Raw genomic sequence first — 25,144 nt, forward strand, 5'->3', positions numbered from 1 at the left:
GAAGGCAGCTACCGTTCCTGCGGATGAGGGAACAGTAAATGAGGGTCTTGGATGCTTGGAGGATTCCACAAGGCTGAGCTGCAGGCCCTGGAACAGAGGGTGTGGCTGCTGCAGCCAAAAAGAAACAGGGTGCTAGAGGGTGCTCATCTCGGGACCCTGAGGGCCGTCACCATTGCCGTGAACCCTGGACCACTGCTGGGACCCTCTGGACTCCGACTTGCTCCAAAAGGCGGGGGAAACAGCTCGGGGAACAAAAGCGTCCCTCCTGCCCCTTCTGCTTTGCAGCGCCCTCTATTGGTAGAGCATAACATTGCGCCGGCCCTCAGGGCAGAGTGGCACCTGCTGAGTCCAGCTCCAGGACCACACAGCAGGACAGAAAAGGGTGGGTTTGGAGCCGAAAGGAAATAAGTTAACAACTGGCACAAGCATCGAGAGAAAATGACAGTTAAAGGATCACATGCATCCAGAGAAAGGGGAAATGATTTTTAATCTCCCTACCCCACCTCTGGGAAGCAATAGGTGGATAGACTCTCTACTAGATACTGAGCTAACTCCTTTGCATTTTGGGTTTTCTGTTTGGTTGGTTTTTTGTTTTTGTTAATCCCTACCTAAGGATATTTTTTCCACTGATATTTAGAGAGAGTGGAAGGAGTGAAAGAGCCACATCGATTGGTTGCCTCCCGCAGGAGCCCCAACCGGGGCCAGGGATCAAACCTGCAACCCAGGCACGTGCCCCGGCAAAGAAATCACACCTTCTGACCACTGAGCCACACGGGTCAGGGCTATATTTGCACTTTGTAACGGAGAGTAACCGGAAGCTAAACGACTCCCTTGCAGTGATGCCCAGGGCTGGGGATCTTGCCTCAAGTTCACAAAACCTTGACCTTGCTTCTGTGTGAGTGCAAAGGGAGCCGTTTTTCTCTGTCTTTGTGACAGCTGCTCATCCAGGCCTGGTCCTTGGAGATTGCTTTCACTGCTGAGTTTTTTCTCCTTTGTTTTTTTTTACCCAAGAAGAGTAGGAAGGCAGAGAGCCGGGGAGCATCTATTTTGATTTCTCACATTTCTGCTCTCTATTTTGAAGTGAAATGATTTCACACAGCTACCAAATTGGCACCAAGTTCCCCCTTTCGCCAACTCCCCTGCAGTCTTTATCGCTGCAGTCAAGAAGACATTATATATAAAAAAAAAATCACGTCACTGCCAACCAACTGTGACAGGATTTTATTTCAAAATCATTCTCTGTTGGCTTTACTTGTATGAAACCTGCTGCCATATTCTATAAAACACCCCATTACTCATCTCAAGTGTCTTCGGAAAGAAGGCCTCTGTAAGCCACAGGGTGGGCGGAAAGTGCCCCGGCGGGGAGTAAAAAGGCTGAGGAATTTCTTTTCCCACCACTAACTGACTGTGGGCATGAGGAAATCGCTGGGTTTCTCATCGCTTCCCTCAGCGCCTCGGCCTGAACACTGCAGAGGGTCCAGGACCAGGTTTACAGCCATCAGTCTGGGGGTGACCGGAGATGCCAGGTTCATGTTGCTGAGCATTGTCGGGAAGGGTGGGGCCAAGGGAGTGGGCGAGGGGAGACCTTGTCCACACAGCTCTACACCCACAGCCCTTTACAATGGCCTTACAGTTACATTTCTTTTTTAGTATGGTCCTTGTTATTTTATTAAAGTATAATAGACATAGAAACATTGATGACTTTTTACATAAATATACACCTATGTAACTACCTTTTGATCAAGATATAAATATTTCAGCCCTGGCTTAGTGGTTAGAGCTTTGCCCGGGCACTGAAGGGTCCCAGGTTTGATTCCTGGTCAAGGGCATGTACCTGGGCTGCAGGTTCGATCCCGGCCAAGGCAGGACATGTGTGGGAGCCAACCAATTGATGTGCCTCTCATCAACATCAGTGTTTTTCTCTCTCCTTCCCTCCCTCCCTCCTTCCCTTCCATTATCTCTAAAAATCAATGGAAAAATGTCCTCGGGTGAGGATTTTTTAAAATATATATATATAAATATTTCAAATATTACCCCCCAAAATCCTGCACCCTTTCTTAGTCAGTGTGCAAAGGGCTGTTTTTCCTCTTGGTGCGAAGCTCTTTGAAAGCAGAACCACACAACATCCATATCCACCTGTGTGACCCCAGGACCAGCTCAGCAACTCAGCACTAAGGCACCTGCCTTGGAAGCCCTGATGGAATCGCCGCAACGATCTGTTCCAGACGTGGGATGACACCCAGCCTGGGTCTTCGCCTACTCCCACTGATGTTGGAGCTGATGTGGCTAATGAGGGGGTGGGGTGGGAATTGGGAGCCCCAGTACAATCCTTCGGAGACGGGGGCTGATAAGAAAGGGAAAGGACAGTCTGGTTTAGGCCAAGCAGGGATCAGAAGGGATCTGATGGTCCAGTGCCCGAGGGACAGCTGGCTGGAAGGGACAGCAGAGCAGAGGAGCAGCCGGTCAGGAACCCCGTAGCCGAGCTGGCCAACTCAGGCTGCACGGTGGACTCACCCAGGAGGCTGAAATCACACCGGTGCCCAGGCCCCACCACAGACTGGTTGATTCAGGATGGATCATATTGTTTGATTCAGCATTTACATATTGTTTAGAAAGTATTTCAGGGGATTCCAGTGCATGGAGAGGGCTGAGAATACCTGCTCTAGAGCAAAGTGAGGCCCAAGTGCTTCTCTCCAACATTCCCCCTGACGTCTGTGTAAAGAAAAGGCTGATTTGTATAAATCTCTTGTACAAATCCAGAGGCTCCACCACTCAGGCCTGGGTGCTGCAAAGCGAGCAGTTTTAACCTGGATCTGAGGGATAGACTTAGGCTACCATACTGAGGATTTCCCCTTCGTTCACTGTAGAGAGAAACGCCATGGAAGGGAGTTCTGACTTTGAACTTGGGGTAGAAAAAAATAAGGTGAGTTAGAAAGCAGAGAAGGTGACTCCTCTAAGTAAGAAGCCACAATGAGCCAGTTGTACCTGTTTTTGCACCCTGAGAATGTCACACTGTGGTCATTTCAGTGATTAAAAGGTTGAGACCAGAGTGTGGAGGCCCTGAATGCCAAGGTAAGGAGACCAGATGCCTTACAGTGGGGTGGCGCCCACAAGACATGACTCTGCAGGCCAGGGAACTCATTCCTGGAGGAAGTGGCTTCACTAGAGAGTCAGTCTCAGCCCGAAATACCTACAGTTCTATGATATATGTTATTGGCAAGATGCAAAGTCAGTACTAGTTATTTTTGGGTCTGAGTTTTCTTCGCACAGGTCTTGCTAATGCCACCTTGCATTAGTAGCTCACATTCTCCATGTGGGTGCTGCTGGCACTTGCCGGCAGGGCTTAGGTCAAGTGCGGAGACCTGACAGACCTACGGGGAAGTTTTAAGGTTGGAAATCTGAGGTTGGGAAAGAAAGTGCAGAGTCAGCTGCAAGGTCGCACCCACCTGTATAACGACACGGCGTTAGAGAAAGACAGTGGACGCGGTGGACGGCATCGTAATGACCGGGGTTGCCCTCCCCTGAAACCAGAAGGTTCTGTGCCCCAGAGAAGCTCCTGGGAAACCTGCTCTCCAGCCGCCTTCTGTCCTGACCAGACCCTCGCCCTGCGAGCCTTTCCCGGGTGCTTGGATAAGGTTTTTTTGCAGACAATACAATCCAGCTGACAGCTAAAAATTTAACTGTCTTTTATACTTATTACAATTCTGAGTATCATTATTACCCAACTGAAAAAGAAATGAGTTTCGATGGCGTGTTCTTCACTGTCCCCTGGATTCGCTCCCAGAGAAGAGAATTTACAAGGATTTGCCTGTTCCCCTTTTTAATTCGGCTGATGGTGCTATGCATTATCCACTTGAGGTGACATTAGAATAAATTAATATTAAAATATTTAAATTGAGAACAATGCGTTTGAAACGCCATTAGGAAGATTTATCACCTGCAATGGGAAATCAGGGCTCCATTAGCGACGACCCCAACCCAGCGAGCTTGGGGACCTTGGCTCAGATCATGGCCCAGCACCCCTCCCCCTGTGTCCCGATGCTCTGTGGGCAGCTGCCCTCGCGTTCACTGGGGGCTTATTCCACTGACTCGCTTTGCCCCTCAGACGTCAACCTCTGAGGCCGATTCACATACAAGGAAAGGCAAAACTTGCTTCTCGGACCATAGTGCTAAATTTATTCCAGGAAAAGGGAAATGGTCATTCCCAGCTTAGAGGGCAGAGCTGCAAAATGGAATCCTACCAAATCTTGGAGGGTCTGCAGTGTGGTTTTAAAAGTGCAGACTCTGGCCCAGCCGGCGTGGCTCAGCGGCTGAGCGTCGGCCTAGGATCCAGGCGATCAGGGTTCGATTCCCAGTCAAGGCCCAGGCCCAGGTTTCGGGCTCGATCCCCAGCAGGGGGCTTGTGGGAGGCAGACGATCAATGACTCTCTCATCATCGATGTTTCTATCTCTCTCTCTCCCTCTCCCTTCCTCTCTCTGAAATCAATAAAAATATATATTTTTTTAAAAAGAAAAAAAAAGGGTAGACTCTGGAGCCAACGTGCCTGGATTCAGATCCTTGCTACCTCCTGGCTGTGCTGTGTCAAGCAGGTTGCTTTACCTGTCTGTGCCTTGATTTCCTCATCTGAAAAATGGGGCTGATAATAACTCCCATCTCACATGGTAAAGATGTCATGATGTCAAGAGTTCACATATGTAAATGTCTTCAAACATCTGGCACATGGTTCGTGCTGTGGAAGTATTTGCTATTATTACCTAGTCTTTGGGAAAGACTTAAGAGGAAATATAATTACAGATTATTCCAATCAATTAAGCACCTGCCGGCATTCCAGAAGCCCCTTTCTTTATAGGCACTTTCCTTAGCTCAGACTTGTCTCCCTTGGCCAATTTTATTCAAAATGATAATGACCTACTTTCAAGTCAAAAGCCCTGAGGAAGTCACTTAAGAGGAAACCCTCAGAAACTCCCCAAGTCATCTGCTGGGGTAAAAATAGCAGTATCTTAACTTTGCTTTAAATCCATCCAGCCCCAAACCAGTCTCCTACGTTACCAGTCGGGATAGTGGGTTGGCATGTGCTGTTTGATCTGATGCCAGCTCCCCAGGTGTGTCCACTGTGAGAAAACAGATCCAGCTGCACACTTGTGTTGTGTTCACATGTCTATATATATATGCCACTTCGATACAGATTTTACTGGAAACAAATACCCTAGCCCAAGCTCATCCAAGAACATTTGAATCTCTTACACGATCTCCTTCATGGATATTTGAAAATTACTTTGGCAAAGCTCCAATCCTCTAGGGACTAAGCTGAGGCCCGAGAATAGGTCACCCCTAAATAAGGCTCCTAAAACATTAGATAAGTAATATTTGTGCATATTTATACTAAAAAAAAAATACCTGTTTGCCTGAAATTCAAATTTAACTGAGCTTTCTGTATTTTTATTTGCTAAAATCAAATTTCGAATAAACTATTTTTTAGTATAAGGAAATCTCAAATATTATGTGGAATGTATTTATACTAAAAATCTATTTCTCTAAGATTCACATTTAACTGGGTGTCCTGATTTTATCTGACAACCTTATTTTGAGTGTTTTGCACATATGGATTCATTTAACTCTCAGACAACTGAATAAGGGAGGTACTATTATTAACTCCATTTTACAGAGAAAGAAAAGAGGCTAAGTAATTTAACCTAAGAAATCTGGAAACACCAAGTGCTGAAAAAAATGCAGAGCAACTGGAAGTCTCCTACACTGCCGGGGGAAATGCAAAATGATGCAGCCACTTTGGGAAATCATTTGACAGCTTCTTAAAAGTTAGCATACACCTGTCAGGTGACCCTATCTACAATATTGCCTACCAAAACACTTTGGGAAAGTTTTGATTGAATACTGTCAGGTTAAATTAAAAAATAACTACACACACAAACACTGTGCTCGATTTGCTGTATCTGTTTTTGCATAGGGGCAGGATTAGGAATTCTGAAATTATTTCTATACTAGAGAGGAAAATATAAGTAAATGTATTGCAAATAATTATAACTGATTTCTCACTATTGGAGTCCAGCCAGCATGGCCAGTGGTTGAGCATCAACTTATGATCCAGAAGATTGTGGTTCGATTCCTGGTCAGGGCACATGCCCAGGTTGTGGGCTCGATCCCCAGTGGGGGAAGAGGGGGACATGCAGGAGGCAGCCGATCAATGACTCTCTTTCATCATTAATGTTTCTATCTCCCTCTCCCTTCCTCCCTATAAAATCAATAAAAACATATTTTTTCTAAAAGTAGTTTAACATGTTGTGCCAAGGTTGACTTCTTAATTTACATAAATATTCTATGGTTATGTAAGATGTTACACGGGGGGAGGGAGTCAATATACACAGCAAATCTCCGTACTGTTTTTGCAACCCATCTGAGTCAAAAATTATTTAAAAGTAAATATATTTCCCTCAAAACATAAAACCCTCACTTCTCCCGCACAATCCCTTTCTCTAGCAGAAGAACAAAATAGTATTCAAAAGCCTTTTTGGCTACGGGGATAGGGCCAGGCTACCACAGTTTGGCCTACTCAGTGATTTTCCTGATCCTCTCTTCATCTTTAAATTGGGTCAGGAGTCCTAAAGAAACCAGGATTTCCTACTGAAAGTAGCTGGCACTCCCCCCCCCCCCCCAGCTCAATGCCTGACAGTGACAAGGCCCCATCAGTGGCTGTGTCCCCTCTCAGCCTCGGCTGTATTTACTGTTTCTAAACGTGGTCTAGGGGCGGGGGGGGGGGGGGTCCCCAGAGGCACCACGTGCTGCCGGAAAGCCTGCCAACGCCCCTGGAATTCCATGAGAAAAGCGAGGCCGAGCAATCTCACCCAAAGTAAGAACTGCAAAGCCTGCTCCTAAGGATCCCAGTTACCTCACTTGCAGAGAAAAACAACTCCCACCTCTGAACGTACAAATAAGCTAATCATAGTGGGTAATGAATAAAAACTGCTGCCATCTGAAGAGGCCGCCAAACCTGACATTTCACAGGGTGGCCTGTCTACCCCTTCCATCTTTCCGCAAGGCAGAGCTTATTTTCAGAAAAGTTATTTTTACCTAAAAGCAGATACTTTTACCTCATTAAGGTGTTAGGTATTGTATGAGAAACAGACTGGTCCCTGACTTTTCAGTTAGCTCACAAGGTAAAGGCCAGTTTTGGTTAATATAAAATGCTTGCCTATTGATAACATGAATCCTTAGGGGTAACTATTTTTTTTTTTTTTTTCAAAAAAGGATATATTTCTGGCTAATAGAAGAAGAGACTAGCTACCAAAAAGAAAATAGGAATTAACTGACAACAACGAAACCCAGAAACTCAGGGGGCCACCATCGAGGTGGGATTATCTTCGGCAAATTCAGGACACATTGAAACTATTGGTCTTTTGAGCCTCAGGGATTATAGGAACTTCTGGGATGAGAGACCTGCGCCCCCTGCCCCTTTGTCCAGGATTAGGCCAGCCCCTCGAGGCCTCCTGGTGGCTGTGACTGCTGCAACCTGATCTCAGCAGGTTATTAAGAGGCATGTTCACTGGGCACGTTGGGATCTCCCCTTGGAGGGTGGTGGGGAGGGGCTCTCTTCATCTTGTTTCCAGTGGCTCAAGGGCTGCATCTCCCAGCTCCCCATTGTTCCCTCAGAAAACCACAGTCCATGCTCCAAATTGTTGCATTTCTTCTCAGCCTCGGTGAAGAAGGGTGACTCGGGGACCGGTGAGGTGACAAACAAGAGAAAAAATAGTTGAGGGGACCTGAGGAGGGGTTTTCACTTAGTATGTTCATTTCCAACGCAGCGTCTACCATCCCACTTTCTTACAACACCCAGCGAAGGGCAATGAGACAACACGGAACCTGTGTCTTAAGTCCAATGATAGCACAGAAACCAAGTAATTCTAAAATATTTCAGAGATAGGTTTTTGAATTGTTCCAAAGTTCATTCTAGTTCCTGACCCCCAACCCCAAGGATGATGACTCTGTGGGTCTGGGGGAAAGATTGGATTCTTCAGGTTTAAGAGGGTGGTTTTGCCCTGGCCAGTGTGCCTCAATTGGTTGAGCTTCATCCCATGCGCCAGGAGGTCGCTGGTTTGATTCCTGGTCAGGGCACATGCCTGGCTGGGTTGCAGGCTTGAGGCCCAGTAGAGGGCGCGCTGGAGGCTGCTGATTAATGTTTCTCTCTAATCAATGTTTCTCTCCCTCTCCCTCTTTCTCTAAACTAAAGTTTTAAAAAATTATATTTAAAAAAAAAAAAGAGGGTGGTTTTGCTCCACAAAGTTAGGGCTGTTTGTGAAGTAAAGTTAGGGCTGAACAATGGGAACAATGGGAAAGCACAGGTCTGTTCCACTGCTAACAATCTGCCTCGAACCTACTAGAAAGTGCCCATCCCTTCGGCCACATGCTGAGAGTCAACTCCAAAGGCAGGAGATAAGTATATAAACCCATTCATCACCAATGGATGACTTGTTTTATTATTAAAGCTCAAAGGGTAACCTGAACATTTATAGGATGCTAAATTCATTGCCTATCACTTTGAAGGGACATGTATATTATAATCTATGTACTATAGGTATAGGTAGACCTATCTATATATACATCTTCTAAGAGCATGTGTGTGTGTGTGTGTGTGTGATATTTAAATATAATACGCTGTCCAAGAATCAGTCTACTGCAGGCCTACATGCTAGAGATGACATAGAAAAGGCCCTTTACTTCAGTGGTTCTCAACCTTGGAGGTACCTTGGAATCACCTGGGCAATTAAAATAATTACTGATGCCTTAGTACCATCTCCAGAGATTCTGATATTACTCATCTGAGGTATGACTGGCACATTCTAATGTGCATCCAAGCTTGAGTATCGCAGCTTTAGTTAGAGTCTAAAAGCCTCAGTTCTAATCCTGTTAGTTTCTGTGGGAAACCAGTAAGAGCCAGCTTCCTGTGTGGCCAGCAAGGGCTGCGATGGAGGCCACGTGTGGTCCGCTGGTGGCTCATGCAGCTGATGTTAACACTGCTCTGGTCCTTACCAAAGACAAGCTAAACTCCACTGTGCGCAGGCTGCTGCTGTTGGTGGCCTTCTGTATGGGCGAGATGCTGGAACAGGGCTCAACGTCATGCAGCCACGAGCTCAAACAAGGCAATACAGTCAGCTGTAGAGCGTGAACTTTGTGTCACTTGTAACATCTGGGCATCCCGGAGCCTGGCTAGAGAGCTCTTCACACATCTGCCCAATAGCTCACCCCATTTCAGTGGAGACCCCAAGTCCCAGACAGATGGCTGTGTGAACGTATGCCCTAGGAGATGACAGAGAGCTTCTAATTATGGATCTGAGTCCAAATTAGAAATGTCTCCTGATTGCCAAACAACCAGTCGCATATCCTTCAAATGAACTTTCGTATCTAGAAGTAAGACCAACTCCCTGATTCCTCTGTCTCTGATTGTCCCGCAAGCCTGGAGTAATGTATACCTGAGCCTCTCCAGGCTCGAAGGCAGGGGTATGTCTACATCCACTCATTTCATTACCACCACTGCCCTAAGAAGTGGCTTCCTGACCTGGCCTTGTGAGGTTGCTCCTAAGGGGCACCTGACCATCGCTTCTTCAAAGCTACCAAGGGAGAGGCTCCTTCTCCAGTCTGCTCAGCTACCCAACCAAGGGAGTGACATCCATCACCTTAGCCATGTAACGTAACCCAGTCAAGGGAGGGACATCAGTAGTCCTTGCAGTCTTCTATTGATTAGAAGTCACGGGTTCCAACTGCACTCAAGGGGAGGAGATATACAAGGGTATGACTCTTTGGGGGTCACCTAGGGTATGTCTGCCACATTTAGGCCCTTGCTTTTGTGTTTGACACAGACTACAGGATTAGAATTCCTCTTTGATCCCTCTTGACAGGCCTGAACTTGACCTTAAATTTTTGTTACCGATCCCTGACTGTTTCCCACTAATTCCCCCGACTCTTCCTCCCTCCAGATGCTCTTGGATGATTCCGCCGTACAGGTTGGTAGCAATCAGCCTTGACAATGTCATCAAACCTCGGAGGAAACTGAGAAAGGTCAAGTGTCTCGTTCCAGGTCACACAGATTATACTGCAGATGGAATCTGAACCTGGGTCTGTTCGATTCCAAATTTCATGACCTTCATAGCCTGAATGGTAATGATAATAACCCCACCCACCTACCAAGAATGGTGATGAAATAACACATGGAACGGTACTTTGTAAACAGAAGAGCACTATGCAAATCAAATATTTATTAAGAATTCTACTCATTAAAAGCATGGATTTTGGGCTTCTTAACAAAACAGATCCTCACTTGCATTTGCCCTTTAAAAACCCCAAGTCTAGGCAAAATTTTGTTTACATAGTTTTGTGGCACATTAACAAGAGTTAGATCTTTTTAAATGCTTCCCGCGTAATCCAATGTGTAGCCTACGAAGCAGAGGGGGGGGGGGGGATTAATCAAAGAAAACAATCTTTAATCTCCTCTTCTTGGCTTTCCTTTGTTTTTTTTTCTGCTTTCTCTCAGCAGGTTTCCTATTTAGACTTGTGATTTTCCAAGAACAAGCCACCAGTCCTGGGAGAAGCAGGAGTCTGTTCAGACCCCCTCTCCCCCGCTTGCTATCCCAAACTACAGGAAAAGCCCAGGGGCCTCCCTCCCTCCCCACTGGGGGTCCTGTGCTGCCCACCTGAGCCCAGAGCTCTAATTTCAATCAGCAAGACTCGGAGCCGAAGCTGCTGGAGGGTCGGGGTGGGGGCTGGAGGAAGGATGTGAGACTCAGGCCCAGACAGGTCCCTGTTATAGCACCAAACTGGTGAGACCTGAATCTGGTCACAATTAGGCTTCCATTTGTGGATAACTGACGCTGTTCTTAGCAGCTGAGAGGGAACAGTCCCGCCTTTGTTTGAGAGCCTGGGCTTTATCTCCAGTTATTCCAGGCAATGGGGAGAGACGCGGAGACTCCCACGTCCCTGGCGCTCAGACGAGAGGCCATTCCTCCAGTTATTAAATACTATCTATCTGCTCTAATCGCAGTGTTCTCACAGGATGTGCTGGGCTTTCTTCTCGTGCGTGCTCTTAGGATAGCCACACGGCTGCGGTGGGGAGTAGCCTCTTCTGCTCTGAGGTGATGCGGGAGCAGAAGTCAGAGGCTGGACTGAAAACCTGGGTTCGGCCATCAGGCACCTGGTCACCCTGGTCAGCCTGGGCCCTTCAGGGCCTCTGAGCCTCGCTCTCAGGGAAAATGCTGCTGCTCCTTGACCTGGAAAAGTTAAGTGGATGAAAGCACAGGGCTTGGTCTAGACCAGCGATTGTCAGCCTTTCCATTTCATGGTATATAAACTAATTACTAAAATTGGGGCACACCAAAAAAATATATTTTTTGCTGATCTGACCAAAAAAAAAAAAAAAGGTATAATTTTGATTCATCCCCACTGGATGGATACTGTTGTGTTGGCTGCTGTCAATTTTTTTATTTGATAGTCTCAGGGAAAAGAGGTCAGTGCCCCTGACTAAAGCACCAGGTATTGCATGTTTTAAACTTTCTTGGGGCTCACCGGTGGAAGATCTCTGGCCTGCTGCTGAGCACTTCAGACATGGCTAGTTTGGGTTGTGTTCTCTGAATTTTTCCTGCCTCAATTCTAAGAGGAAGGGCAGGCCCTGTGTTCCCTTCCCTCAGGGCACAAGGACCAATTCACTTCCACTCTGTGGCTTCAGTAAACCTGAGCTCACCGAGGGGTCACCCTGGGCGGAAGGGGGACGCTGTGATGGCCACTTTGCAGCTCTGGGATCTCTGCCCAGCTCCCAGCTGTACCTCACTGTCCCCCACTGTTCCCCATGCCCAGCTCCCCAGCTGCACCCCACGGTCCTCACACTGAACTCCCAGGCCGCACCCCATTGTCCCCAGAGCCCAGCTTCTGGCTGCACCCCGGGAGTGGCAGGACCTCAGAGGAGAAAGGCTGAGTGTGGCACCCAAGAGGCTGTCTCCCAGGCTGCCCGCCAAAATACCCAAGATTCGACTCCTGACCAGCTCTGCCATTTGGTTTAAAGGAAATCAAGACATTTCTCCATGCCCAAGGGGACTATGAGTCATCTCTGCTGCTTTAGTGTTAACATTTCTACCAGGGAATAGGCACTTCCCAGAATTCCCTGGGTGGGACAGAGTCACCCACTGGGTGGGCAGTGGGGAGAAGGCAGGTGGGGGAAACAGGAGGGGGGGAAACGCTGCCCACGCCCAGCACTCCCTCCCCGCCTCCCCTGAGCGCAGCCGCCTTGGAGAGCACAGCGCCTGCAGCTCGCGGCCTGTTCACTGGGAGCCTCTGAACTCTAACGACGGCTTCTTCTGCGACAGGAGGCAAAGACACTTTATTCCCATCCAGGGAGAGACCTGGGGGGGGACACGTGGGCGGGCAGGACACCGCCTGCGGGCTGACCTCGGCCCTCCTGATACCCCGAGTGCTCCTGGGAGCCCCCTGGTGGTGCACAAAGTTCCTTCTCTCTCTGCGACTGCTCCCTGCAAGGCTTAGCCGCTACCACGTGTGGCTCTTAAATATTTGTAATTGGAATTCATTAAAATGTAAAATCCTGTCCTCTCTCACACAAGCCACATCTCAAGTTCTCAAGAGCGACATCAGGCCGCTGCCCACCCTACGCGCGGAACAGACCCAGAGCCTTCCCGTCGCCCAGCAGGTCCCTCCACGCGGTGCCGTCCCGGAGAGGAGAGCTGTGCACTGCACTTCCAGGGGAGTGTTTTAAATCACCATTCCCTTGGTTGTTATGAGTAACAACCGATTTTATACGTAAACGAGAACAAGCATCGCCCTGCTTCCAGTCCTAAAGGATCGTAATCCAGAGCCACAATTTTATATCACTGGCAGCTACAAATAAAAGCCGAGTCTTCGCGTACACAGCGCTCGTCTCTATTTGGAAGCTATAAGTACTTGCTGCCTTGGGCCAGCGCTCGTCGGGGACTCTAGCCTGTCTGAGCTGGGACCCAGTGACTCCACAAAGGTGATGACTGTGGGGACCGGCGCTCAGGTGGGTAAAGGCAATGCCCTGCTGCTGGGAGAAATTAAATGTGTGGCAATTTACAGCTCGCCCCAGGGAGACTTGGTCCACAGAAGCCCAGTGATGGGGAGATGCCGTGAAGACAGGTGATGGAGGCATTAAGCTGTCCCCTCCCCTGAGCCAGAGCACTCGGGCTGAGCTGCCTGGGCACTGTCTGCGCCAGCGGGTCACCCCACAGCGGTTTGAGGTTCCCTTCATTTCCCAGCGACGACACGCCTTTCGATGGCACGGGGATTGCTGCTGTTGCATCTGAGCGTTGGAGGAGAGCGCCACCTCCCATCGGAAGCCTTCATCCATTTTAACAGGCGCCGGGCACGGCGTGTCCACACGGACTCCCACACGGACTCCCAAAAGCAGCAGGACCAGAACATCACCTTTCAGGTTCCAGCCGAAAGAGAGAGAAGCTGCTGCGACACGGTGAGTGAAAGCACAGTAAGAGGAAAGGTCTGTGTCCCCTCCGCTCCGGCCTGGCCCAGGTCCAGCTGCCAGCCGTGTGGCCACAGGCATTGCCTCGCTCGCTGGAGGATGACTGCCTGAGGTTAGAGCGGTAATGACAGTGACTAGTTATTTGGTGTTTACTTGGCAGGCTCAGTGTGAAGCACTTAACACACATTTTGCCATGGGGCCCTCCAATAGCTCTGAGGGGGTCACAGTCATGACGCCTTTCTCACAGTGATGGAAACAAGTTAAGCGACACCCAAGCTCACCCAGCGAGAGGTAGTAGCTGACCTTGAACCCTGGTGACCTGGCCACTACTATGGGTTTCTGCAGGTCTCCTGGCCCAGCGTCCTGGGAACTGATCTATGTACCAGTCCTGTCCACCCAGTCGGTCAATTGGTTTCTCCGTTTGCTGATTTCGTGGTAAAGCACACAGACTCCAGGGCAAGGCTGCGTGGGTTCAAATTCCAGCTGTGCCGTTAGCCGTCTGTGCACCCATCTGGGCCTGGTTTTCCTCTGCAGATAGAGGACACTGTGTCGATACCTGGCATTGCCTGAGAGCTGTCAGAAATGCAGAATCTTGGGCCCCAGACCAACGGAGTCAGAACCTATGTTTTAACAAGATCACTTGCACACTTGAATCATTATATACACTAGAAAATAGTGCACTGCAATGAATTATTTTTTAAGATATGTAAGATTCACAGATGAGTTGGTTTATAGGGCCAGGCACCTCTCACAGGTCTAGTTCAACTTCGCAGGTGCACGTGGAGAGCTGGGGTGCTCCTCAGATGAACACAGCCACATAAGACCAAAGGATTATTGTGTTGAAAGATGCGGAAATGAAGCTAAATCGTTGCTGTTAGGACTCAGGTCAATGAGGCAAGGTTAGCAGTGCAGTTCCTGTAATCCATGAGGGCCAGGGAGGAAGTATCATTTCAGTAAAATGAAATCTGTTGGCATCTGTCCCCACCAAGATTTCATGCCTAATTAGGCCAAACCCAGGAAGCCAAATCCTGCTCTGCGGAGATGGAGCGGCTACTGTGTTCTCTGTGGGAACTGAAAGCTCCTCCCAGAGGCCACACACAGCTGAGGCCAAGGCTGGTGTCAGATCCCAGAGCCTTTGCTGGAGAAGCTGCTTTCAGGCCACTCACCAGCTTTGAACAAAGGGTCCTGAGTGGTTCAAACTGTGTCTCTTCCTTTCCTGCCCTCCGCCCCCCCCCCCACTTTCTTAGCAGGTTCCCCAAAGCAGAGCCTGAGGCAAGAACTCTTGTTCAAATGATTGATTGTGGGCATGCTCTCAGGGGAAGGGGTAAAGGTGAGGTTGCCAGATAAAATACAGGACACCTAGTTCAATTTTAATTTCAGATGATCAACAAATAACTTTAAAGATTTATTATTATTATTATTATTATTATTGATTTTTAGAGAGAAAGAAAGGGAGAGGGGGAGAAAGAGAGAAAAACATCGATCAGCTGCCTCCTGCATGCCCCCTACCAGGGATCGAGCCCGCAACCCGGGCACGTGCCCTGCCTGGGAGTCGAACTGGCAGCCTTTCAGTGCATAGGACAACACTCCAACCAGCTGAGCCACGCCAGCCAGAGCCCAACAAATAACTTTAGGGCAATCATGGCCCAAATATTTCATGGGACATACTTATACTAAACAGTTACTCATTGGTGATCTAAAATTTAAATTGAACTGGGTGTTCTTATTTTTATTTGCTAGATCTGGCAACACTGGGGGCAAGGGCGTAGGGCAGGCAGGGGAGTGAGCCTGGGAAGCAAGGAGGTAGACTCCGCAGGAGCCTGACTTTGGTCTGAGCCCATGCAAGGGGCTGCAGTCTGTGCTCTGTGCCACTTGGCCAAGGCCTGCTCTGCCCTCCTGCCTGTGATCCTCGGGCCCTTGGGAAGTCAGCATATTGATGGTTTTAAGCTGGATCTATTATCCCCGCTTCACTGGGAATAGATACAGGGAATGGATAGTAGGGCTTTCAAAAAACAGAAGAAGAGCACCCTGGGTCCACTAACTGCCAGATCTGCACCATCAGCATATTCTCAGGTCAACCTAAGTTGCTTCCGAGAACTGGCTGCTCATTTGCTTTCCTCGGAACTTCTAGAACAAAGTTTCGTTTCACAGAAACGCTTCCTCCCTACGTCCCTCCTTCCAGGCAGCGGGCCTTGGCGGTCTCTGCTCCAGGCTGGCTCAGTGATGTCACACAGGAATATAGAACGGCATCGTGGCTTACAGGTCGGGCATGGATTATACATAAGAAGCAGCTAACAAGATTCCTGGTGCTGGGTTTGATATGCCCCACAGGAAATTAGAGGTGAACAGAAATATTTGGGATCAAATAGTTAAAAAGTCAGGCTGGTAGGAGAAGAAGGAAGATATGTCCCATTGACTCAGCAATGAGGCCACAGGGACTACATTCCCCACCTTCCCTGTCCCCCCTTTCTTCACTTTGTCTTCACTGTCACCACTAGTTATCACAGCTCCTTGCCAGCTACGACTAGATGCTTTTTCCTGAGTGTAGTCCGCGAAACACCCGTCTTGTGTATAACCCCAAAAGTGAGGTTCTGTGTTTAAAAGAGTCCAGAAAAGTCTGCACACTGTAGCTATTTCTTTGGAGCTTCACAATGTCTGTCTGCTTTCTAAAGGCCCTGAGAAGTCCTGTAGTAAAGAAATCCAGTTTTTGCTAATGTATTTGTGTGCAGAACACCAGGAGACCTATGGGCTAGGCACCAGAAAGCGCTGAGAAAGCTCTGCACCCAGTGGAAAGAGGGCAGGGAGGCAAAAGGCAGGCTGAGGAGGGGAAGGCCCCCTCTAACACCTACCCCAGTGAGCCTGGTTTGGGGCCTCTCATTCCCCCCATTACTAGTTTCTTCTGGACAAGAAATTAAAGACAGCTAAAGGGTTCACTTGAATCAGGAGGGGTAACACTCTGCTGTTGTCCCGTCTGTTGCCCAGTGAATCCCTCACACTGTGCCCCCCCCACCTGAAAGGCTCACCTGCAGCAAATCCAGAGCAAAGGCGAGGGGGCCCGGTTATCTCAGAGGCTACCACCCTGGGACCTCTCGGTAACGTGAGAGAAACAGATCAGTGGGTCCCGCCGGCTCAAGAACTGGGAGAGCATCGCCCTTTCGCCTTTGGTAAGGAAAAACTGTTGAGAAAAAAATATCCAGCTCTATACTCACACTGAGGAGAAACGACAAAATCAACTGTGCTCGTTCTGACTCCTGGGAGGAAAATCATCTCAGGGGGAAGTGTCACCCATGTTCCGTTTTGCCATGTTTAACAGAGTTGTATTCTGTGTAAGAATGAGGGGTACAGGCAGAAAGAGCAGGAAATGTGAGTGGATCCAGGGACATGGACTCATGGGACAGACTGAGGGACCTCAGAGGGAAGGCGGGTGGGGAGGGGGGGAGAGGTTAATCAGAGAACTTCTATGCATATGTGCGTAACCCACAGACACAGGCAATTGTATGGGAAGGCCTGGGGGTGGGGCGGATGTGGAGTGGAGGGGATCAATGGCAGGGAGGGGGAACATGTGTAATACTTTCAACAATAAAGATAAATTTTTTAAAATGAGTAGGAAATGTGGCAAGCTGTGTATGGGTTTTATTTGAGAGGCAATGGGAGGGTCTTTCTGTCCCCAGTACATTTACTGATACCTGAAATTCCACCATTAGAGATTGATTCCTTTGAGTTAAGTCAGTGGTTCTCAACTAGGGATGATTCTCCCCCTCTGTCCATGTTCAAATGGATCACTAGATCCCACCCTCACAGTTTGATTCAATAGGAACTGGAGAATTACATGAGAGTCACTCACATTGACAGGACACTCTCTAAATTCTGACAGCCTCTGGAGAAAGCAGAGAAAGGCTCAGGGGCACCAGCACCACTGCAGCTGAAGGACGCCCCCAGGCTTAGGTGAGCATGCCTGGCCTTTCATGTGAGGACAGGGCCCAGGGAAATGTTTAGCTCAAGAGATTCCAACTGGGCCCTGATCCCTTTACTCCCACCCCATCATCTGTGGTCCCCACCTCCTCCAAACACGCCTGGCTTTGTCGCTTCCACCACCCACCTGTCCCAACCAGCTCAGTGTAGAGTCCCAAAGGTCCCTTCTCCAGCCCTCCCCACTCACCTCTCTGACCGGCCTACAGCCTGATCCCACCCCCTGATGTGGCCCTGTGCTCAGAAAAGCCCCTCCAAGGCACTGTCCAGTGGGCAGCTAGCCTGGCATCGGGTGCCCAGTGCTCAGTCTTCCCCAACCACCTTGAGAGCTTGGGAGACAGTTCACTCCTTTTTCTCCCAATGCACTACCAGGTGCAGGTCCTGACCGGTTCTCATCTCATATCTGCAACTGCTCCTACACCCCCCCCTCCCTGAGTAACCTTCATTTCCCTTCCCATACACCCTCTCCTCTGCCAAGGAGTTATCCTGCTAAACACTTAGGCAATTGCTCTCACCTCTCATTCAACAAAATAAATGATGGGATTGGGTGATAGCCCTTTCTTTCCAGCCACACCAGCCATTGGCACTTGCAGTCCCTTCTCCCTGGGCCTTCACGCAGGCTGCCCGGGAACTAGACACTCCCGCCCCCTGACTCCTGCTCAGCCATCCCAGCCCCTTCCCCAGGCACGTGTCCCTGCAGCTGTGCCCCCCTCCCTAAAGGCCAAGGTACAATAAAGGCTGTCACTATAAATACCAAGAGTTACCATAATTATTGGTTTGTCTGTCCAACAACACAGGGGAAGGAAGAAAAAAAACAACAACCAACCCTTCCTTCATTGATAACAAGAACTACATTGATCAAGTAAAGGTAAGAAAGCATGGCTCCTGCTCCAAGGAACTGTCATCTGGTTGGTCTGAGAGCTTCCTACATGTCACCACAAGCTTAGGTCTAACCCCAGCTAAAATCAGGATGGATAGTTTGAGAAGAGATCTTTCAGTTATGTGGTTGTTTGAAAACTCTTACAAAGGAGTAGAAATCAAAGGACATTTCATTATATATTTGGCATATTGCCTTTCCAAAATGGGAAAAATGATACAGGTAAAGAAATATAAAACTGAGCGGATTATACCAATACCGATATCTGCTTGACTAATTGCATCAGGACTGTCCCAGAACGCCCCTCCCTTCCTGCCCCCCATAAATGGTCTCAGTCATCCTGACCCATCCCTGAGGTTGGAAATCCATGAAAAGGGGCTACTCCGCTCCCAGGCCACCACCGAGAGGCCGCTGCTGCATGAGCCTCCGGCCGCATCTGAAACAGGTGGCCGCCGGCCCTGACCGCTGCTCCCCTTCTCTCCGGGCCCCTCCTCGGCTCCCCGGCCCAGGACCAGCAGCTGCAATTTCCCCTTCACCCCCCCCTACCCTTCCCACAGCGGGGAATTCCTTCTGCAGGCTTCCTGTGGGGCCCTGCATTTTAAAAAATGTTTAACTGGATAGAAAAGGAAGGAAGAGCTTTATTATCTGAGCCGCCTCCCTGCCATCTGTTCTCCCGCCAGCCAGAGCAAAGGAGACTGTCCTTGAACAACCTGGTCACCGAGGGGGCTCCTCGCCTATGGACAGTGGGAACCAGCGTTTGAATGGGAGCCCCCACCCTCCTCCTCCTCAATCCCACTGTGCTGTGTTTTGCTCTTTCAAAATACTAAATTTAATCAATCTTGAAATGGAGAACCTGGGAGAATTTTAAATAAACCCCTTTGCAGATTAAGATGTACAAATTGCCAGTTTAACAAAAGTCATGGGGATGTAAAGTACAGCCTCGGAAACAGAGTCAATAATATTGTAAGAACTATGTGTGGTGCCAAGTGGGTACTGGACTTATCGGGGTGATCACTTCTTAACTTACATAAATGTCTAATCACCAGGTTGCACACCTGAAACTAATATAATATTGTGTGTCAACTGTAATTGAAAAAAATAAATAAAATAACCCGCTTTGCTCTAACAAAAGGAGATGGGAGCTAAGGCTCACGACAGGCCTCACCTACCATGCTTCACAGGTGATAATGCCAACGCCCCGAGAGGAAACGGCGCTGACACAAGCGCACACAGGCCCGAGCTGCCGGGGCCTCCCCCTGACTTCCAAGCACGCGGTCTGCAGTCCGCAGGCCCCAAGCCAGCCCCCAGGGAGGCAGAGGCTGAGCGGGGTCCTAGAGAAAAGCCCACCGGGTTCTACATTTTGTCCTGGACAAGTGCCCAAATGGGTCGCGGAGGAGAGTGAACAGAAGATGGTGAGCAGTTGCAGAGGCCTGGGGCGCAGGAGCCTGGGGTACATTTTCCCACTTACTGCTGTTCCTTCTGCCCAAGACTTTTTATGGAGAATGAACACGCACGGGGCAGGCAACAGCGCCACCTGCCGCCCAGAACAGGCTAGAAACCTTGCGGGCGCTGCCAGGGTGGGCCTCCAGCCCCGCACGTGAGAAAATGCTCCGGGTGGCTAATCATCAGAGAGGCGCAAATTAAACCACAATGAGGTGTCACTTCACACCTGTCAGAATGGCTCCATCAACAAACTAACAAACAAGTGCTGGCGAGGGTGTGGAGAAAGGGGACCCTAGTACACTGCTGGGGGGAATGCAGACTGGGGCAGCCACTATGGAAAGCCCTATGAAGGTGCCTCAGAAAATTAGAAATGGAGCTGCCTTTTGACCCAATGATCCCACTTCTAGGAATATATCCTAAGAATCCTGAAACACTAATCGGAAAGTATCTATGTGCCCCTATGTTCATAGCAGCACAGTTTACAATAGCTGAGATCTGGAAACAGCCCAAGTGCCCATCAGTAGATGAGTGGATAAAAAAGCTGTGGGGCATTCACACCCTGGACTACTACGCAGCTGTAAAGAGGAAGGATCTCGTACCCTTTGGAACAGTATGGATGGACCTGGGAGTGACATTAAGTTGAAACTTGGATTCAGTGGTGGCTGTGTCTGAGTCCTGTCTCTGCTGTGACAAATTACCACACGCTTAGTGGCTTAAAACAGCAGAGATAACATAAGGTGTTACCTGGAACTTAAGTTTGGGAGGTCAGAAGCCCAAAATGGGCCTTGCTAGGCTAAAATCAAGGCTAAAATCAAGGTGTTGGCGGGATTGCACCCCTTCCTGGACACTCCAGAGGGGAATCTGTTTTCTTACCGCTTCCAGATGCCCACATCTCTCGGCGTGAATCCCCTTCCTCCACCTTCAAGGTCACCACCAGGTTGCCACAAGGTCACCACAGGCAGTTGAATCCTTCTCACAAGGCCATCTTGCTCACACTGACTTCTGCTTCCCTCTTCTCCACGTAAGGACCCTGTGATTACATTGGGACCAACTGGATGACCCAGGAACCTCTCCTTATGTTGCAGTCAGCTGATTAACACTTTAATTCTATCTGCAACTACTCCGCCTTCCACAGTAGCCTACAGTCAGAGCTGATCGTCAGAACCTTCTGGCAAAGTCTCAGGGAGGGAGGAACAGCAGAATGAACTTCTATGCACAACCTGCTGAGCACACTCACCACCCCCACCCCCAACACACACACACACACACACACACACACACAGGCATTGAAAAGTGTCTCGGGGATGGCACAACTGCACAGAGCTCTTCAAAAGCTCTGTGGTGTCTGTCCTCTGTCTTCTGAATTTCTAAAATACTTCTGTATTTCTTTCTAAACTACGTTCTCTATTTCTTCGTTTAGCATAATACTCTCCAGGTCCCACCAAGCTGTCTCAAAGAGTAAGGGATCCTTCGTTTTACAGCTGCATAGTATTGCATTGTATAAATGTCCGAGAAGGCGCTTGATATGATTTCAATCTTTAACAAGTAGCTATTTTAAAACAAAGTATTATATCATAGTCATATTGAATTCCTAATTATTCTGATGAAAATTTTAGGTTTTCTATTATTAGATCATCAATAATTTAATTTGTTTAATTTATACAGATCTAATATAAACTTTATGCTTATTGTAATATTGTTGAAATAATTTTTATTACAAAAAAATAAAATATGCCAATAAAAAACCATGATTTTAATTGAATAAAGGCATATTTTTCTAATCTAGACAAAGCCACTGATTAAAGCTACCAGTATTCTAAAACCCACCCAGTCTAACCAAGACATAGATCCTTACACCAGAGTGTTTCTGTCTTGACACCGTGCGTGAGGATGGTCCATTCTTTACCCCTCCCTCACCCCAGCTTCCACAGGCGTCCAATTTCATGTGGTCTATGAACTCCCCTAAAGCGGTTCCAACGTCCGGATGGATGTGCATTTGTGCCTTTCTCCCCAGGGCAACTGCTCATGCCTCTAAAAGGTCAGGAACCCTGTATTTTAGGCTGCCGTGGTGGTTCTCACACTAGAACATGCGTTAGAATTACCTGGAGGGCTTGTTAAACCAGATTACTGCACCCATCCTCAGAGTTTCTAATTCAGCAGCTCTGGAGTAGGATTTGCATTTCTAACAAGTGCCCAGGGGATGCTGTTGCTGCTGACCTTGGACCTGCCCTTGAGAACCGCTGCTTTACAGCGTGGCAGGGGCCCCAGTAAGCCCAAGCGGGCAGGGCCGTGCGAACTGCACCCGTCTGCACCAGCAGGGGGCGGGCGCACACGGATCCCAACGTGTGGCGACAGCATCTTTCACCACGAGGTGGCAGCACCTGCGCACAAATCTCTACATTCAAGTCCCATAAATTAAGAAAACTTCATCACAAAGGCAAGATAAAAAAGCCAAGCGAGCAGCGTTTTTCTACAAAATGGATGACAACCCAATCTGGAGAAATGATCGAAATGTTTATCTGTGAAGAACACCTCCCCCTGCAAACCAGGCTCAGCGACGAGCAAAACGCACCGCCCGACAGAGACAGAAGCTGGCTGCTGAGTCGCCTCTGGCCCCGGCCTCGCGCCCCTGGAAGGGACTTCATACTTCTCTGTCTGATGACTTGGAAATGTCCCTCTGTGGAAAGTCCTGCTCTGGGTGCTGCAAAATCACCCTAGGAGCTCATTAAGAACGCAGATCCTCTGCCTCCAGCCCCCATGCGAACTTAGTAAATCCGGGCTTAGGCACAGGCATGTTTTTAACTGCAGCCCCAGTCAGTTCTGAGGCACAGCCATGTTTTGGCCACTTACATGAATACATTTAATAAACACAAACCAACGCTCAGGTATGAATGCTTGTATATTCCCCCCTTTCGCATACGGGCTCCTTCTAGCTTCAGAGGTTGCGACAGTTCCAAAAGCAAGAGAGTGGCGCTTGTGGCTGCCAAGCCCCTGAGATACGGCTGCTCTGAGCTGAGATGTGAGGTCAGCGCTGGCTACCGCCAGATTTCAAAGACTCCGCGACAGAGAATGTAAATAACTTGGACGGGAGCGGAGCAGCGGGGCCTCGCGGGCTCAGGAGCCACACGCTGACCGTCCAGCAGGCTGACAGCCTTCCCGCCCGGGCCTGGGAAGCGAGCCCTCGGCCAGCATCCGCTGCACGGGGCCGCAGCCCCCAGGGGAGAGTTTCCAACTTGAGCCCAAGCCGACTACCCACACTCGGGAGCACCCACTCTCCAGATGGGCTGAGCCTGAAACAGACGGGGTGGGAGCCGCTGGGGTAGCTCCGGGGGCAGTTTCACGAAGGAGAAAAGAGGGGCTACTGGGAATGGGTGTGCGCGTGGGCCACCCCCTGGGACCTGTTTAACCAGGACCCGTACAAAAGCTAAACTGTCTTTTGCAATAGAGAAAAACTGCTGCTAAGTAAACACAATTGTGTTTGTTGTATATTTAGTTACTAGAATAAGAGAGAGCGTGTCCGAGGGGCCTCCCTGAACGCCTGTGCCATGGATGCCCCAAGGAAGGCAGGCAGGGCAGCCATCCCGGGGACCCCGGGCAGGGACCTCCTGGCCTGCAGCACCGGCGTCATGGGGAAACTTGTCAGAAATGCAAAATCTCGGGTTCCCCCCCAAACCTCAGGATTCGGAAACATCTAAGCCTGTAGAGAAGCTCTGTAAGAGTTTATTTCAGTCAAACTGATGGCATGTGCCCAGTAGCAAGATCTCAAATGCCCCAGAGAGTAACAGTTTTGCAGCTTCTTTTATGCGTTTGAAATTAAGGAGCTGGCAGAAAGCAAGGTGGGGACTGGATTGTAGGATAGCTACCGAGATCACGCGCTCTCTTGAGGGTGACTACCCCCTCTGAGGGGTATTACTTCTGGTATTTCAAAGGTGAGTTAACCCAGATGCACAAGAGCAATGAACAGGGCTGGCTTAAAACCTTTCACTAAAGAAGTTATAGGCGTGGGGGTGACTGCCCACCATGAAAGCCCAGTTAGGAATTTATGATCAGATCACCCTGTGAGGTTGCCTCTCACAGAACCCCTTCTTTCGTCCGCAGGATACACCTGAGAACCAATGATCTGGAGAAAGAAGACCCCATAGAAAGGGCAGCCCCAAGGGCACTGAAAGAAATGGATGGAAGTTGCCCTCTGCTGCTCTCTTATTGCACCTGCTGCCGTTGGGAAGCTGTGGGGTTGCCATTTAAGGGACCAGGTTTTGGAGTCAGGACTACCTGGGGTCACAGTCAAGCTCCAGTCCCTACTGCATGACTTGGGGTAGTGACTTTCCTGAGCCAGTTGTGCCACCTGAATGCTGGGGAAATTAGTGCATCCTATGCATGATTATTAAATGAACTAACGCGTGGAAAAGGCCGCCCATGGTTCTTGGTACAGAGCAGACGATTATGGCTAATTATGTGAAAGTAAGACATCGATCAGGCTGGTACAACATGAGCTTCTGTGGCATCTCTCCGCCCAGTGTTATCTTATCCGTGTCCTCAGCATGCTCCCTTTTGTATGGAAATTTCTTATTTTCTATAATCAACCAGTGAATCTACAACAATTTTATCTAATCTCATTCTTGCTTAATTAACTCATTAAGGTTTTATCTCTTCCATCTTCTTGAATCAGGTTTAAACCCATGAACTCCTCGCATGGTTTTAGAAGGCTCCTGCCTCCCTCGCCTTCTCCGGAGGCTGGTTCCACCCAGCGAAACCAGTTTGCCTAGAATATGCGCTCATTTGGGGTCTGCTGCTCTCCTGTCTCTCTCACAAAATGCATGCGGCTTTCACAGCACGGCTGTCAGCGGACGTGACTGTGGCTTTGGAACAAGGGAGGGCCTGTCCAGGGTCTGCAAGCAGCAGGCCTTACTTGCAGGATCTTTCCCCCTGGGTCTCTGAAGGAGCATGTGGGGGAGAAGTCATGTAGCAGGAAATATCATTGCCAAAGGAGCTGAGATGGGCTGAGTCAACAGACACGCAGCTTGGGCAGCAGAAACGCCCAGAGCAGGCCAAATTAGGAATCTGAAACCAAGAATCCCCTGGCTGTCACCTCTCACGGTTTCTGCTGTCAGAGCTACTTTCGGTGCCCTGAGCGCAGGGGCAGGTATCACCGTGCTAAGGCTTCAGCCCATGGGGAGCTCAGGTGGGCAGGTGAACCTCGGGCCTCACCTTCGGAAAGGGGAGAAACGTTCTTCTCATCTCCCCGCCAGCTCTGAGGCTGGAGGAGGAAGCCGGGGTTCCCTGCACCCTGCCTGTCTCCCCGGGGTTCCTGCAGGGCTGGGCTTCAGGTGAGCAAGAGAGAAGGCGACGC

This window comes from Miniopterus natalensis, chromosome 10, assembly GCF_054644295.1.
Source record: "Miniopterus natalensis isolate mMinNat1 chromosome 10, mMinNat1.hap1, whole genome shotgun sequence".
Lineage (NCBI taxonomy): Eukaryota > Metazoa > Chordata > Mammalia > Chiroptera > Miniopteridae > Miniopterus > Miniopterus natalensis.